The sequence below is a fragment of the Pseudorca crassidens genome, chromosome 1, assembly GCF_039906515.1.
Source record: "Pseudorca crassidens isolate mPseCra1 chromosome 1, mPseCra1.hap1, whole genome shotgun sequence".
NCBI classification, from domain to species: Eukaryota; Metazoa; Chordata; class Mammalia; order Artiodactyla; family Delphinidae; genus Pseudorca; species Pseudorca crassidens.
Genome location: NC_090296.1, coordinates 152,617,703 through 152,634,111, shown reverse-complemented (window position 1 = coordinate 152,634,111; position 16,409 = coordinate 152,617,703). Strand labels below are relative to the sequence as shown.

The window sequence follows — 16,409 nt, the reverse complement described above, 5'->3', positions numbered from 1 at the left end:
GCTGTGTTCCTCTTTTGAGTACAGCAACTGGAATCACTTATACAAAGACGTCCAGGTATTCTTTTTTGGATTCATAACATTTCAGTTATTAGAATCTGTTGAGTCATATTCCCTGTGCTATATAGTAGGTCCTTATTTATTTTCTCTATATAAGAATATGTAAAAAAAAAAAAAAGAATATGTATGCTAATTTAAACCTAATTTTTCCTCCTCCCCACCTTTCTCATTGGTAGCCATAAGTTTGTTTTCTAAATCTGTGACTGTTTCTGTTTTGTAAGTTCATTTGTATCAAATTTTAGATTCTACCTCTAAGTGATATCATATGAAATTTACCTTTCTTTGTCTGATTTATGTCACTTAGTATATCAAGGTCCATCCGAGTTGCTACAAATCACCTTATTTCATTCATTTCATAGTTGAGTAATATTCCATTGTATATATGTACAACATGTTTTTTATCCATTCATGTCGATGGACACTTTCATTGCTTTCAAGTCTAGGCTCTTGTAAACAGTGCTACAGTGAATGTTGTGGTGCATGTGTCTTGTCAATTTCTGGTTTTCCCCGGATTTACACCCAGGAGTGGATTTGCTGGATCCTAAGGTAGCTCTATTTTTCTATTTTTAAGGAACCTTCATAATGTTCTCCAGAGTGCCTGTTAGCAAATTTCATTCCCAGCAACAGTGTAACAAGGTTCCCTTTTCTTCACCTCTCTCCAGCATTTCTTCTTTTGAGACTTTGTGGTGATGGTCATTCTGACTGGTGAGAGGTGATACCTCATTCTAGGTATCTTTTTTTGCATTAGCCTACAATTAGGTATACCTTTTTTGCATTAGCCTACAATTTCTGATGTTGAGTAGCTTCTGGTGCACTTTTTAAAAAATATATAAAATCACTGTGTGGGAAATTTACATCTTGATATCTGGTTCCTGAAATCCTGCCTCCTTTTGAATTTGTTTTCCATAACTAACACTGAGACACAGGTGTCATTTACAGCCTGTCATTTACAGCCTCGAGGGCCTTGTGAATATGCAGGGCCCCCAAGCACCAGTTTTCATGTTGTTGTTGCATGCCCCACTCTGGTAATTGGGGCAAACTGAGCCTTAGGGAAAGTCCTTTTCCTGATTGGAAATTAGAGTGGAATGTGCCTGGACAAACACCCAAGGGCTTGTGTCTCCTTCCTTCTCCCCTACTTTTTGTAGTTAGGATTTGCTTGTCTCTGATAATTTGTGATATTGAGCATTTTGCCATGTCCTTTTTTTTTTCAGGGTGAGTAAAATTTATGTCTTGAAATTGTCTTATTGAAAATTTGCCCAGTTTTGAATTTTTGTGTCAGTTACCGACCTCACGACATTTTAAAAAAATTTTATTTATTTATTTTTAGCTGCACTGGGTCTTCGTTGCTGCTCGCGGGCTTTCTCTAGTTGCGGCCAGCGGGGGCTACTCTTCGTTGAGGTGTGTGGGCTTCTCATTGCGGTGGCTTTCTTGTTGCGGAGAACGGGCTCTAGGCACGTGGGCTTCAGTAGTTGTGGCGCGTGGGCTCAGTAGTTGTGGCTCACGGGCTCTAGAGCGCAGGCTTAGTAGTTGTGGCGCACGGGCTTATTTGCTCCGCGGATGTGGGATCTTCCTGAACCAGGGCTCGAACCCGTGTCCCCTGCATTGGCAGGCGGATTCTTAACCACTGCATCACCAGGGAAGCCCCTCAGGACATATTTTGAGGTCAGGTGTAATTTACAGCCCACCAGTCCTTGTGAATATGAAGTGACTATTAGCACTAGGTTTAAAGCTGCTGTTGCAGGAAATGGCCACAAGGCGGCAGGGCTACTACATTCACAACTCTAAAGTTATTAGGGAAACAGAAGCTTTCCTGGAAGTTGTGTTCCTAGGTTGTAAATTAGAGTGGAAAGTGCCAGGACAAACCCCCAAAAGCTTATGTCTCATTACTTCTTGCTTGTTTTTTTTTTTTTTGCGGTATGCGGGCCTCTCACTGTTGTGGCCTCTCCCGCTGCGGAGCACAGGCTCCGGACGCGCAGGCTCAGTGGCCATGGCTCACGGGCCCAGACGCTCCGCGGCATGTGGGACCTTCCCAGACCGGGGCACGAACCTGCGTCCCCTGCATCGGCAGGCGGACTCTCAACCACTGTGCCACCAGGGAAGCCCTGTTTTTTTTTTTTTAATTTAATTTTTATTTAACAGAATAAAACTGGAAATTTGTTCATTGGTATCAATTTCTAGATAACACCTATAATTGATGTCACAGAATATTTGTCTTTCTCTTTCTGACTTCTTTCACGTAGTATGATTATCTCAAGGCTCATCTATGGTGCTGCAAAGGGCAATGTTTCATTCTTTTTTCTTGCTACTATTCCACTGTGTACATATACCACTTATTCTTTGTCCATTCATGTGTTGATGGACATTGTGGTTGTTTCCATGTCTTGGTTAGTGTATATCTTGCTGCAGTGGACTTTCAGGTGCCTGTGTCTTTTCGACTGTGGTCTTCTCTGTTGATAGGACCACTAGTGGGTTGGTCAGATCATATGGTAGCTCAATTTTTACCTTTTAACAACACCTCCATTCTTTCTCATTAGTGGCTGTTAATACACTACATACATCCCACCAACTGCAAAGAGGGTACACATTTCTCCAGAAAAAGTTCAGTATTTAATGTTTGTAGACTTTTTGCTGGTGGCCATTTTGTCTGATGTGAGGTGATATTTTTTTCTAGTGTAGATTTGCATGGCTCTAATTATGACTGATGTTGAGAATTTTTCCATGTCCTTTTTTTTTTCTTTAAAAAATAGAAAAGTTTTCCTCTTGAAATTATTTTCTTGAGAGTTTTCCCTGTTTTGAAATGTTTTGTCAATTCCCGACCCCAGGACAGTTTTTGAAGGCAGGTGTCATATACAACCCTGCAGTCCTTTGAATATTAGGTGACTATTAGCACTGGATTTACAGATGCTGTTGTGGGGAATGGCCACAAGGCGGAGGGTTTCTACATTCCCAACTTTGGTTACTAGGGCAAGAGAGCCTTCCTTCCTGCAAATGGTGTCGTAGTTGGTAAATTGGAGTGGAATATGCCAGGGCAAACCCCCAAAAGCTTATGGCTCATTACTTCTCGTTTGTTTTTTTAATTTAACCTGAATTTTCTATCAGAGTAAATTTGATAACAGTGTTGCGTTTGTTCTAGGTGTACAGAATCTCTGGTTCATTTATACATACATCTATTCTTCTTCAGATCCTGTTGCCATGTAGGTTATTACAGAGTATTGAGTAGACCTTCCTTGGTACACGGTGGTCTTTGGTGATTATATATTTTACACGTATTAGTATCTGTATGTTAACTCCAGTATCCTAATCTATCCATTCCTCCCACCTTTCCTTTTGGTTAACCATAAGTTTCTCTTCTAAGTCTGTGAGTGTCTTTCTCTGTGGAAATATGTTGATTGTTATCAATTTTTAGATAACATCTACAAATGATATCATAGGATATTTGTCTTTCTCTTTCTGACTTAACGTAGTAGGATTATCTCTAGGTTCATCTATGTTGCTGCAAAGGGCAATGTTTCATTTCTTTTTCATGCTACTATTCCACCTCGTACATGTACCACTTATTTTTTGTCCATTCATGTTTCGATGGACATTTTGGTTTCTTCCATGTCTTGGCTATTGTAAGTACTGTTGCAGTGCTAGTTTGGGTTCCTCTGCCTTTTCCATTATGGTCTTCTCAGGTTATAAGCCCAGTAGTGGGTCTGCCGGATCAGATGGTAGCTCAATTTTTACCTTTTAAAGGCACCTCCATTCTGTTCTCATTAGTGGCTGTTACCAGTTTACATTTCTTCACAACCCCATCAGCATTTATTGTTTGTAGCCATTTTTCTAGTGGCATTATGCCTGATTTGAGGTGGTACCTCTTTGTTGTTTGGATTTGCCTGTCTCTAATTATTTGTAATATTTACATTTTTCCATGTCCTTTTTTTTTTTTTTTTTTTTTTTTTTGCGGTACGCGGGCCTCTCACTGTTGTGGCCTCTCCCGTTGCGGAGCACAGGCTCCGGACGCACAGGCTCAGCGGCCATGGCTCACGGGCCCAGCTGCTCCGCGGCATGTGGGATCTTCCCGGACTGGGGCACGAACCCGTGTCCCCTGCATCAGCAGGCGGACTCTCAACCGCTGCGCCACCAGGGAAGCCCCATGTCCTTTTTTTAAAAAAATAAAAAAATAGTGAGTAGCTTTTACCCTGTGATATTTTCCTCTTGAAAATTTGTCCCGTTTTGATTTTTTTGTCAACTGTAGACCGTAGGACATTTTTAGAGGACAGGTGTCTTTTACAGCACTGTAATCTTTGTGAATATTAAGGGGCCCTTAGCACTGGTTTTAAAGCTTCTGTTGCAGGAAGTGGCCACCAGGCGACAGGATTTCTACGTTCCCAACTCTGGTTACAAGGGCAAGAGAGCCTTCCTGGAAGTTGTGTTCCTAGGATATCAAATAGAGTGGAATGTGCTGGGAGAAATACAAAAAAGCTTATGTCTCATTACTTCTCGTTTGTTTCTTAAATTTAATTTGTATTTTCTATCGGAGTAAATTTGATTACAATGTTGCGGTTGTTCTAGGTGTACAGAATCTGGTTCATTTATCCACATACATATATCTATTCATCCTCAGATCTATTTCCAATGTAGGCTATTACAGCGTGTTGAGTAGACCTTCCTTGGTACACGGTGGTCTTTGTGATTATATATTTTACATGTATTAGTATATGTTTGTTAACTCCAGTATCCTAATTTATTCATTCCTCCCACCTTTCCTTTTGGTTAAACATGTTTGTCTTCTAACTCTGTGTCTTTTTCTGTGGAAATTTGTTCATTCATATCAATTTTTAGATAACACCTACAAATGATATCATAGGATATTTGTCTTTCTCTTTCTGACTTACTTCACAGAGTATGATTGTCTTGGTTTCGTCTATGGTGCTGCAAAGGGCAATGTTTCATTCTTTTTTCTTGCTAATATTCCACTGTGTACATGTTCCACTTATTCTTTGTTCATTCATGTGTCGATGGTCATTCTGATTGCTTCCATCTCTTGGCTATTGTAAATATTGCTGCAGTGTTCTTTTGGGTCTTCTGCCTTATCCATTCGGGTCTTCTCGGTTTACAGGCCCAGTAGTGGGTCTGCTGGATCATATCGTAGCTCAATTTTTACCTTTTAAAGGCACCTCCATTCTGTTCTCATTAGTGGTTGTTAGCAGTTTTCACATCTCCAATAGCATAGGGGAGGGTATGCATTTCTCCACAACCCCATCAGGATTTATTGTTTGTAACCTTTTGGCTGATTGCTGTTCTGCATGTTGTGAGTTGATACCTCTATGTTGTTTGGATTTGCATGTCTCTAATTATCATGATGTTGAGCAATTAACTATGTCCCTTTTGTTTCCTTTAAAAATACAGTGAGAAAAATTTTCCTCGTGAAATTATCTTCTTGAAAGTTTGCCCTGTTTTGAAACTTTTTGTCAATTTTCGACACCAGGACATTTTTTGAGGTCAGGTGTCATTTACAGCTTTGCAGTCCTCGTGAATATTAAGTGACCATTAGCACTGGAATTAAATCTGCTTTTGTGGGAAATGTCCACAAGGTGGCAGGATTTCCCCATTCCCAACTCTGGTTACTAAGGAAACAGAACCTTCCTCGAAGTCGAGTTCCTAGGTTGTAAATTAGAGTGGAATGTGCCAGGACAAACCCAAAAGCTTGTTTTCTTAATTTAATTTTTCCTTTGTATTGGAATAAGTTTGATTACAATGCTGTGTTTGTTCTAGGGTTACAGAGTCTGGTTTATTTACACATATACATCTACCTATTCATCTTCGGAGCCTGTTCCCATGCAGGTTATTAGAGGGTGTTTAGTAGACCTCACTTAGTGTATGGTAGGTCGTTTTGATATATATATTTTATATTTATTAGTATATGTATTTTAACCCCAATATCCTAATTTATCCATTCTTCCCACCTTTTCATTTGGGTAACCATACGTTTGTTTCCTAAGTCTTTGAGTGTCTTTCTCTGTGGAAATACGTTTAGTGGTATCAATTTTCAGATAACACCTACAAATGATATCATAGGATATTTTTCTTTTTCTTTCTGACTTATTTCAGTTAGTATAATTATCTGTACTCATCTGTGGTGCTGCAAACGGCAGTCTTTCATTCTTTTTTGTGGCTAAGTTTCCATTGGTTACATGTACCACTTGTTCTTTATCCATTCATCTGTTGATGGACATTTTGTTTGCTCCATGTTTTGGCTATTGTAAATCTTCCTAAAGTGGACGTTTGGGTGCCTGTGTCTTTTTGATTCTGGTTTTCTCATGTTATACATGCCCAGGAGTGGGACAGCCAGATCATACGGCAGCTCAGTATTTAACTTTCAACCAAACTCCATTCTGTTCTCATTAGTAGCTGATACCAGTCTATATCCCACCAACATCTTAAAGGGTACTCATTTCTCTACACCCCCTACAGCATTTATTGTTTGTAAAGTTTATCTCATGGCTTTTCTGACTGGTGTGAGGTGATAATTTTTTTGTACTTTGGATTTGATTGTCTCTTAAATTATGATGAGCATTCCTTCATTTCCTTTCTTTCTTAAAAAAAAAGTGAGTAAAAGTGACCTCTTTAATTTATTGTCTTGAAAATTTGCCATGTTTTGTAATTTTTTGTCAATTCCCGACCCAGGACAGTTTGGGTGGGCAGGTGTTATTTACTGCCCTGCCGTCGTTGTGAATATTAAGGGGCCCATAACACTGGTTTTAAAGCTGCTGTTGTGGGAAACGGCCACAGTTGGCATGATTTCTAAATTTCCAACTCTGGATGCTAGGGCAACAGAGCCTTCCTGGAAGTCATGTTCCTAGGTTGTAAGTTAGAGTTTAATATGCCAGGACAAATCCCCAATAGTTTATGTTTCATTATTTCTCATTTGTATTTTTTAAAATTTAATTTGCATTTTTATCACAGTAAATTTGATGACAAAGACATGGAGACAAACAAAATGTCCATAGCCAGATTAACAGATAAAGTAGAAGTAATATATGTACGCAACGAAATATGAGTCCTCCATGTAAAAAATGAAATAATGCCACTTGCAGGAACACAGATAAACCTAAAGATAATCATATGGAATAGAGTAAGACAGAATGAGAAAGACTAATACCACTTATAGTTGGAATCTAAAAATACACACCATAGAACAATTATTCAAAAAAGACCGATGTACATCGGGGAGGTCTAACAACACTCTCTAAAAAGCTATATGGGAAAAGAAGACAAAGATGCATAGATACTTGTGTATGTATAATGGAAAAGATTATCTATACCTACAAAATACACAACATTGTGTATCAGTGCTACTCCAATAAAAAATAAAAATTAATCTAATTAAAATGTGGTAATAAGACACAAAATTTGGGTGTTTGTACTGTCACATTCCATTCTAATTTAGAAGGCCCAAACGGAATTTCCCTTTAGTGTCTGGTTGCCGGGGGAACCAGAGTTGGCCCGAGGAAATACTGCCGCCTAGTGGTCATTTCCGGCAGAAGGCACCTCAAAACGCTTGCTTAAGGGCACTTCGTATTCACAAGGACTGCGGGGCTCTAAATGATACTTGCTCTCAAAAAATGTCCAGGCCAACTGTTCGAAAATAACTGAAAAAAGGTTAGACTTTCAAGAAGGCAATTTCAACAGGTCAATTCTACTCAACACTGTTTTTGAAGAAGAACAGCCCATAAAAACATGCTCAACATAGCAGTTAGCAGACATATACAAATCAAAACTCCAACGAGGGATCTGCTTGCACTGGTCTAAAACGCCATCACACAAATTTACAAGGAATACATGGTGGAGAGAGCATGGAGAAAGGAAATATTTTTATGTTGCTTGTGGGATGTAAATGGTAAGAGCCACTATAGAGAACGTTACGGAAGTGTCTTTAAAAGGTAAAGAGGAATCTAACATATGATCCAGCAGTGCTACCCTTAAGGGTATATGCGGAGAAAACCAGAATTCGAAAAGACCCCTGCACCCAAGCGTGCACTGCAGCACCATTTACAATACCCAAGATGTGGAGACATACAAAATGCCCAGGGACAGATGAACAGATCAAAAAGATGTGATACATGTACAAAAGGGTATATGACTCTGACATGTAAAAGAATGAAATAATGCCATTCGCACGACCATAGAGAGAATTAAAGATAAACACACTAAGTATAGTGAGTCAGAATCATGAAGACAAATATTATACGACATCACTTATAGTTGGAATTTAAATATACACACATTGAAATAATTTACAAAGCATAAACAGACTCAGGGACTTAAAAAGCAAATGTATCGTTCCTAAAGGGACAAAAAGGACCAAGGGATCAATTAGGAGGATGGATTAACAATTACAAGCTATTTCATATAAAACAGATATTCAGCAAGGATCTCTGTATACCAAGGAAGGGCTATCATAACTCTGTAATGACCTATAAGGGAAAAGAAGACAAACATGCATAGATATATCCATATGTATAAATGAAAATGATTTTTTTATACTGACAGTATACACAACATGGTATCAATGTTACTCCAATAAAAACTAAAAATTAATCTAATTTAAAAATTGGTAATGAGACACATGATTTGGGTGTTTTGTTCTGGCACATTCCTCTCCAATTTATAAGCCACAAAAAGTGTTTCTCATAAGGCTCTGGATGCCGGGGCAAAGAGATGGGCCCGAGGAAACCTTGCGGCCTTGTGGCCGTTTCCCCAAAGGCAACCTCTAGGGATTGATAATGGGCACTTAATATTCACAAGAAGTGCTGGGCTCTAAATGATACCTGCCCTCAAAAAATGTCCAGCCCTAAGTGTCCGTAAACAATTGAAAGCAGGGCAGACTTTCAAGAAGGCAATTTCAACAGGTCAATTCTAGTCACACTGATTATGAAGAAAAACAGCCCATAAGGAGATTTCTAACATAGCAATTATCAGAGACATGCAAATCAGAAATACAACAAGGGGTCACCTTGCACCTGTCTCTAAGGCTTTCATGAAAAATCGACAATGAATAAAAGTGGTAGATGCATGGGGAAAGGCACATCCTTTTATGGTGCTAGTGTGGTATAAATGGTAACAGCCCCTATAGAGAACATTATGGAAATGCCTTTAAAATGTCAAAAAATATCTACCATATGATCCAGTAGTCCTACCCCCAAGAGTATATGAGGAGAAAACCAGAATTGGGAAAGACACATGCACCAAAGTGTGCACAGCTGCATCATTTACAACATCCAAGATGTGGACCCATGGAAATGTCCATGGGCAGAAGAACAGATAAAAATGAAGTAATACATGTACACAATGGTATATGACTCCACCATGTAAAGGAATGAAATAATGCCATTTGCAGGTACATAGAGAAACCTGGAGATAACCATATGAAGTAATCAGAAACAGAAAGGCCAATATTATACAATATCACTTATAGGTGGAATCTAAAAATAAACACCATTGAAATAATTGAGAAAAAAAATTGAGACTCAGGGACTTAATAAGCAAACATATGTTTACATAAGGGGACTGAAGGGGTCAAGGGAATAATTAGGAAGTTGGGATTTACCAATTCAAACTATTTCATATGAAACAGATATTCAGCAAGGATCTATATATACCAAGGAAAGGCTGTCAGAACGCTCTAATAACCTATATGGGAATAGAAGCCGAAGATGCGTAGATATAGGTATATGTTTAACAGAAAAAGATTCGCTAAATCTACAACCAGCACATCCTTGTATATCAATGTTACAGCAATAAAAAATAAAAATTAATGTAATTTAAAAAGTGGTAATGAGACAGAAGATTTGGGTGTCTGTTCTGGTATACATTCCACTCTAACTTACTAGCCCCTAACAGTCTTTCCCCTAAGTCTCTGGTTGCCGGGGCAACCAGAGTTGTGCCTGAGGAAATTCTGCTCCCTTTGGCCGTTTCCCACAAAAGCTACCTCAAAATGATTCCTTATGGGCAGTTAATACTGACAAGGACTGCCGGGCTCTAAATGATACTTGCCTTCAAAAGAGGTCCAGGCTGGGCTTCCCTGGTGGCGCAGTGGTTGAAAGTCCGCCTGATGATGCAGGGGACACGGGTTCATGCCTCGATCCGGGAGGATCCTACATGCCGCGGAGTGGCTAGGCCCGTGAGCCATGGTCGCTGAGCCTGCGCGTTCGGAGCCTGTGCTCTGCAACGGGAGAGGCCCGCGTACTGCAAAAAAAAAAAAAAAAAAAAAAAAAAGAGGTCCAGGCCTAAGTGTTCTAAAATAATTGAAGACATGGCACACTTTCCAGAAAGCAATTGCAACAGATGAATTCTACTCAATACTGATTATGAATAAAAACAGCCCATAAGAACATGCTCTACATAGCGTTTAGCACAGATATGCAAATCCAAATGACAACGAGGCCTCACCTGGCACTGGTGTGAATAACCATCATCAAAAATCGACAATGGGGGGGCTTCCCTGGTGGCGCAGTGGTTGAGAGTCCGCCTGCCGATGCAGGGGACACGGGTTCGTACCCCAGTTCGGGAAGATCCCACATGCCGCGGAGCGGCTAGGCCCGTGAGCCATGGCCGCTGGGCCTGTGCATCCGGACCCTGCAACAGGAGAGGCCACAACAGTGAGAGGCCCGCGTACCGCAAAAAAAAAAATCGACGATGAATAATGGTGTAGAGGGAATGGAGAAAAGTAAATCCTTTTTTGGTGATGGTGGGATGTAAATGGTAAGAGCCACTACAGAGGACATTATGGAAGTGTGTTTAAAAGGTAAAAATAGAGCTCCCATATGATCTGACAGTGGTACCCCTAAGACCATATGCAGAGAATACCAGAATTAGAATAGACACGTGCACCCAAGCATGCAGTGCAGCACCGTTTACAATACCCAACATGTGGAGACATACGAAGTGTCCATGGACAGATAAACAGATAAAAAAAAGTGATACATGTACACAATGGTATATGACTCCGCCATGTAAAAGAATGAAATAATGCCATTTGCAGGTACATAGAGAAACCTGGAGATAACCATATGAAGTAAAGTAATCAGAAAGGCAAATATTATATGATATCACTTATAAGTAGAATCTAAAAATAAACACCATTGAAATAACTGAGAAAACATAGAGAAACTGAGGGACTTAATAAGCATACATATGTTTACCTAAGGGGACAGAAGGGGTCAGGGATTAATTAGGAAGAGGAGTTTACCAATTCAAAGTATTTTATATAAAACAGATATTCAACAAGTTGCTATGTATACCAAGGAAAAACTGTCAAAACTCTCTAATAACCTACATGGGAAAAGTAGCCAAAGATGCATAGATATATGTATATGTAGAAGGGAAAAGGATTCTCTATACCTATATCAAAGACAACATTGTATATCAGTGTTACTGCAATAAAAGATAAAAATTTATATAACCATAAAAGTGGTAATGAGACAGAAGATTTGGGTGTTTGTTATGGCACATTCTACTCTAATTTACAAGCCACAAACAGGATTCCCCCTAAGGCTGTGGGTGCTCGGTAACCAGAATTGCACCCCAGGAAATTCTGCTGCCTTGTGGCATTTTCCCTCAAAAGCAACCTCAAAACATTGCCTATGGGCACTTAATATTCACAAGGACTGCTGGGCCCTAAATGATACTTGCCCTCAAAAGCCATCCAAGCCTAACTGTTCAAAAATAACTGCGGACAGGGAAGAGTTTTAAGAAGGCAATTTCAACAGGTAAATTCTACTCATACTGTTTATGAAGAATAACAGCCCATAAAAACATTCTCAATAAATCATTTAGCAGATGCATGCAAATCAATACTACAACTGATCTCACAGAGGCAGCAGTGAGTGGTGTCGTGAGTGAGATCTTAATTCCCTGCCCAGGAATTGTACCTGGGTAACCTGCATGAAAACTAGGAATCCTAGCCACCACACCCCCTGGCTTTTGGCCCCAGTGAAAAATGCATTTCTCATGGAGGCAAAAATTGTAAAAATAGATACAAAATTTATTATTAGAGACATAGCAAAACAACAAGTGGGAGAGCACACAGAGAAAACAGTTTGTTTAGTTAAGACAGAAGCAAGGCAGAGATGCATACTGGGAGAGAAAGGGTGTGGGCATTGGGAGACAAAGGGTGTGGGCATCCTCCCTAATGCGGGAGGAACACAGTAAAGAGGCGGTTAAGTCCTTTGTATAGGGCAGTTCTTTGGCCAGTTACCTGGTTTCTTTTCCACACCTGACCTGCCTTAGGACCATCCCCAACATGCATGCCCAACTTTTTTCCAAGATGGATTACAGCCCAGAGGCCTATGGGATGGCCTTAGCATCACATATTATGGGGTGGTACCCCATCCTTTTACCCCCAAGGAGCCTTTCTGCACATGTGCAATGTTTCCCTTGCCCCAAGGATGGGAAGTGTATGACCTCTTGATCTTTTAACAGGGTTTAGTCCCCCTCTGTCCCAGCCATAAAAATGTCCAGTGTCTGGTTATTTATCCTATTTCTGTTACAGGTTTTTAATCGAGGTGCAGATCTCGAAATATAGACAGGAGTCTGGTCTTAAATATATAGTCCTGGAGTCTGTTTGTCTCTTGCTTCAGGAAATGTAAACAGGGGGATTGCAATCAAGGTCCAGCCTGGAGCCCATCTTCTTCTCACACCAGGAAGTGTGAATAGGAGGCCAGTTGTAAATGTCTAGGCTGGAGCCCATCTATCTTCTGCCTCACAATCAGGGATCAGCTTGCACTGGTCTAAAACGTCATTACCCAAATTTACAGTGAATAAATGGTGGAGAGAGCACGGAGAAAGGAAATGTTTTTATGTTGCTTGTGGGATGTAAATGGGAAGAGCCACTATAGAGAACATTATGGAAGTGACTTTAAAAGGTAAAAAGGGCTCTACCATATGATCCAGCAGTGCTACCCCCAAGAGTATATGCAGAGAAAACCAGCATTTGGAAAGACACATGCACTCAAGCGTGCACTGCAGCACCATTTACCATACCCAAGATGTGGAGACACACAAAATATCCATGGACGGAAGAACAGATAAAAAAGAAGTGATACATGTACACAACGGTATATGACTGCACCTTGTTAAAAAAAGAAATAATGCCATTTACAGGAACATAGATAAACCTAGAGGTAATAACGCTAAGTGAAGTAAGTCAGAATCACAAAGATAAATATTATAGGATATCACTTATAGTGGAGTCTAAAAATAAACACCATTGAAATAATTCAGAAAACATAAACGGACTCAGGGACTTATAAAGGAAACATGGTTTCAAAAGGTGACAGAAGGGGTCATGGGATTAGTTAGGAGGATGGGATTAATGAATTCAAATTATTTCATATAAAACAGATATTCCACAAGGATCTATGTATACCAAGGAAGGACTATCAACACTCCCTAATTAACTATATGGGAAAAGAAGCCAAAGGTGCTTAGATATATGTATATGTTTAATGGAAAAAGATTCTCTATACCTACAACCAACACCAACACTGCATATCAGTGTTACTCCAGGAAAAAAAAATTAATCTAATTAAAAATTGACAATGAGACACAAGATTTGGGTGTTTGTTCTGGCACAATCCACTCTAATTTACAAGCGCAAATAGGATTTCCCCTAAGGCTCTGGTTGCCAGGGCAACCAGAGTTGGGAAGAGGAAAATCTGCCGCCTTGTGGCGGTTTCCCACAAAAGCAACCTCAAAAAAATTAGTTATGGGCACTTAGTATTCACAAGGACTGCTAGGCTCTAAATGATACTTTCCCTCAAAAAAATGTCCAGGCCTAAGTGTTCGAAAATAATTGAAAACACGGCACATTTTCTAGAAGGCAATTGCAATAGCTAAATTCTACTCAGTACTGATTCTGAATAAAAACAGCCCATAAGAACATGCTCTACATAGCAATTAGCAGAGACATGCAAATCAAAACTACAATGAGGGTCTCCTGGGACCGGTGTGACTAACCATCATCAAAAATCGACAATTAATAAAAAGTGTAGAGAGCATAGAGAAAAGGAAACCCTTTTATGGTGATTGTAGGATGTAAATGGTAACAGCCACTACAGAGAACATTATGGAAGTGCGTTTAAAACGTAAAAATCAAGTACCACATGATCCTACAGTGCTACCCTTAAGACTATATGCAGAGAATACCAGAACTCAAAAAGACATATGCACCCAAGCGTACACTGCAGCACTGTTTACAATACCCAAGATGTGGAGATATACAAAATATCCATGGATAGCTGAACAGATAGAAAAATGCGATACATGTACACAATGATATATGACTCCACCATGTAAAAGAATGAAATAATGCCATTTGCAGGAACATTGATAAACCTACATATAATCATGCTAAGTAAAATAGGTCAGAATCAGAAAGACAAATATCCTATGATATCACTTATAGTTGGAATCTAAAAAATGAACAAATGGAGAACACATAAACAGACTCAGGGAAATAGAAAACAAGCATATGGTTACCAAAGGTGACAGAAGGGGTCAAGGGATAAATTAGGAAGATGGGTTTAACAGATACAAACTCTTTCATATAAATCAGATATTCAACAAGGATCTATGTATACTAAGAAAGGGCTATCAACACACTAATAACCTATATGGGAAAAGTAGCCAAAGATGCATAGATATGTGTACATGTATAAGGGAAAAAGATTCTCTATACCAACAACAAACACAACATTGTATATAAATTTTAGTCCAATGAAAAATAAAAAATAATCTCATTAAAAATTGGTGATGAGAAAGAAGATGTGGGTGTTTGTTCTGGCACATTCCGCTATAATTTATAAGACCCAAACAGGATTTCCCCTAATGCTCTGGTTGCTGGGGCAACCAGAATTGTGCTCGAGCAAATTCTGCCACCTTGAGTCCTTTTCCCCGCAAAAGCAAACTCAAAACGATTGCTTACGGGGACTTAATATTCAGAAGGACTGCTGGGCTCTAAATGATACTTGCCCTCAAAAGATGGCCAGGCTTAACTACTGGAAAATAATTCAAACACGGCACTTTCAAGAAGGCAATTTCAACAGGTAAATTCTACTCACAGTGTTTATGAGGAATAACAGCCCCAAAATCATGATCAACATAACAAGCAGTTAGCAGACACATGCAACTCAAAACTACGAGAAATCAGCTTGCACTGGTTTAAAATGTCATCACCCAAAATTAAAATGAAAAAAATTGTGGAGAGAGCATGGAGAAAGGAAATGTTTTTATGCTGCTTGTGGGATGAAAATGGTAAGAGCCACTATAGAGAACATTATGGAAGTGTCTTTAAGGGGTAAAAAGTTCTCTACCATCAATCTGGCAGTGCTACACCAAAGAGTATATGTGGAGAAAACCAGAATTCGAAAAGACACATGCACCCAAGCGTGTGCTGTGGCACCATTTACAATACCCAAGATGTGGAGACATACAAAATGTCCATGGACAGATGAACGGGTAAAAAAGATGTGATACATGTACACAGTAGTATATGATTCCTCCATGTAAAAGAATGAAATAATGCCATTTGCAGGAACATAGAGAACACTAGAGATAATCATACTAAGTAGAGTAAGTCAGAATCACAAAGACAAATATTATATGATATCACTTATAATTGGAATCTAAAAATACACAGCATTGAAATAATTTAGAAAAAATAAACAGACTCAGGGACTTAAAAAGCAAATGTATGGTTATGAAAGGGGAAGATAGGGACAAGGGATAAATTAGGAGGATGGGAATAACAAATTCAAACTATCTCATAATAAACAGATATTCAGCAAGGTTCTGTGTATAACAAGGAAGGCTATCAACACTCTCTAATAACCTATATGGGAAAAGATGCCGAACATGCATAGATATATGTATATGTAAAACTGAAAATGATTCTGTACACCTACCAAATACAAACATTGTGTATCAGTGTTATTCCAATAAAAACTAAAAATTAATCTAATTAAAAAATTGGTGGGGGGAAACCTTCAAGATGGCTGAGGAGTAAGACATAGAGATCACCTTCCTCCCCACAAATACATCAGAAATACATGTACATGTGGAACAACTCCTACAGAACACCTACTGAATGCTGGCAGAACACCTCAGACTTCCCAAAAGGCAAGAAACTCCCCATGTACCTGGGTAAGGAAAAAGAAAAAACAGAGACAAAAAATAGGGATGGGACCTGCACCTCTGGGAGTGAGCTGTGAAGGAGGAAAAGTTTCCACACACTAGGAAACGCCTTCACTGGTGGAGATGGGGAGTGGGCGGGGGTGGGGGAAGCTCCGGAGTCACAGAGGAGAGCACAG

The 16,409-nt window shown here is 39.4% G+C and overlaps 1 long non-coding RNA gene across 1 annotated transcript in view; it reads left to right on the top strand.

Moving 5' to 3' along the window:
• The window catches only part of LOC137203432 (uncharacterized), a 105,183-nt gene that overhangs the window by 26,947 nt on the left and 61,827 nt on the right, over positions 1-16,409 (top strand). The window lies entirely within an intron of this gene.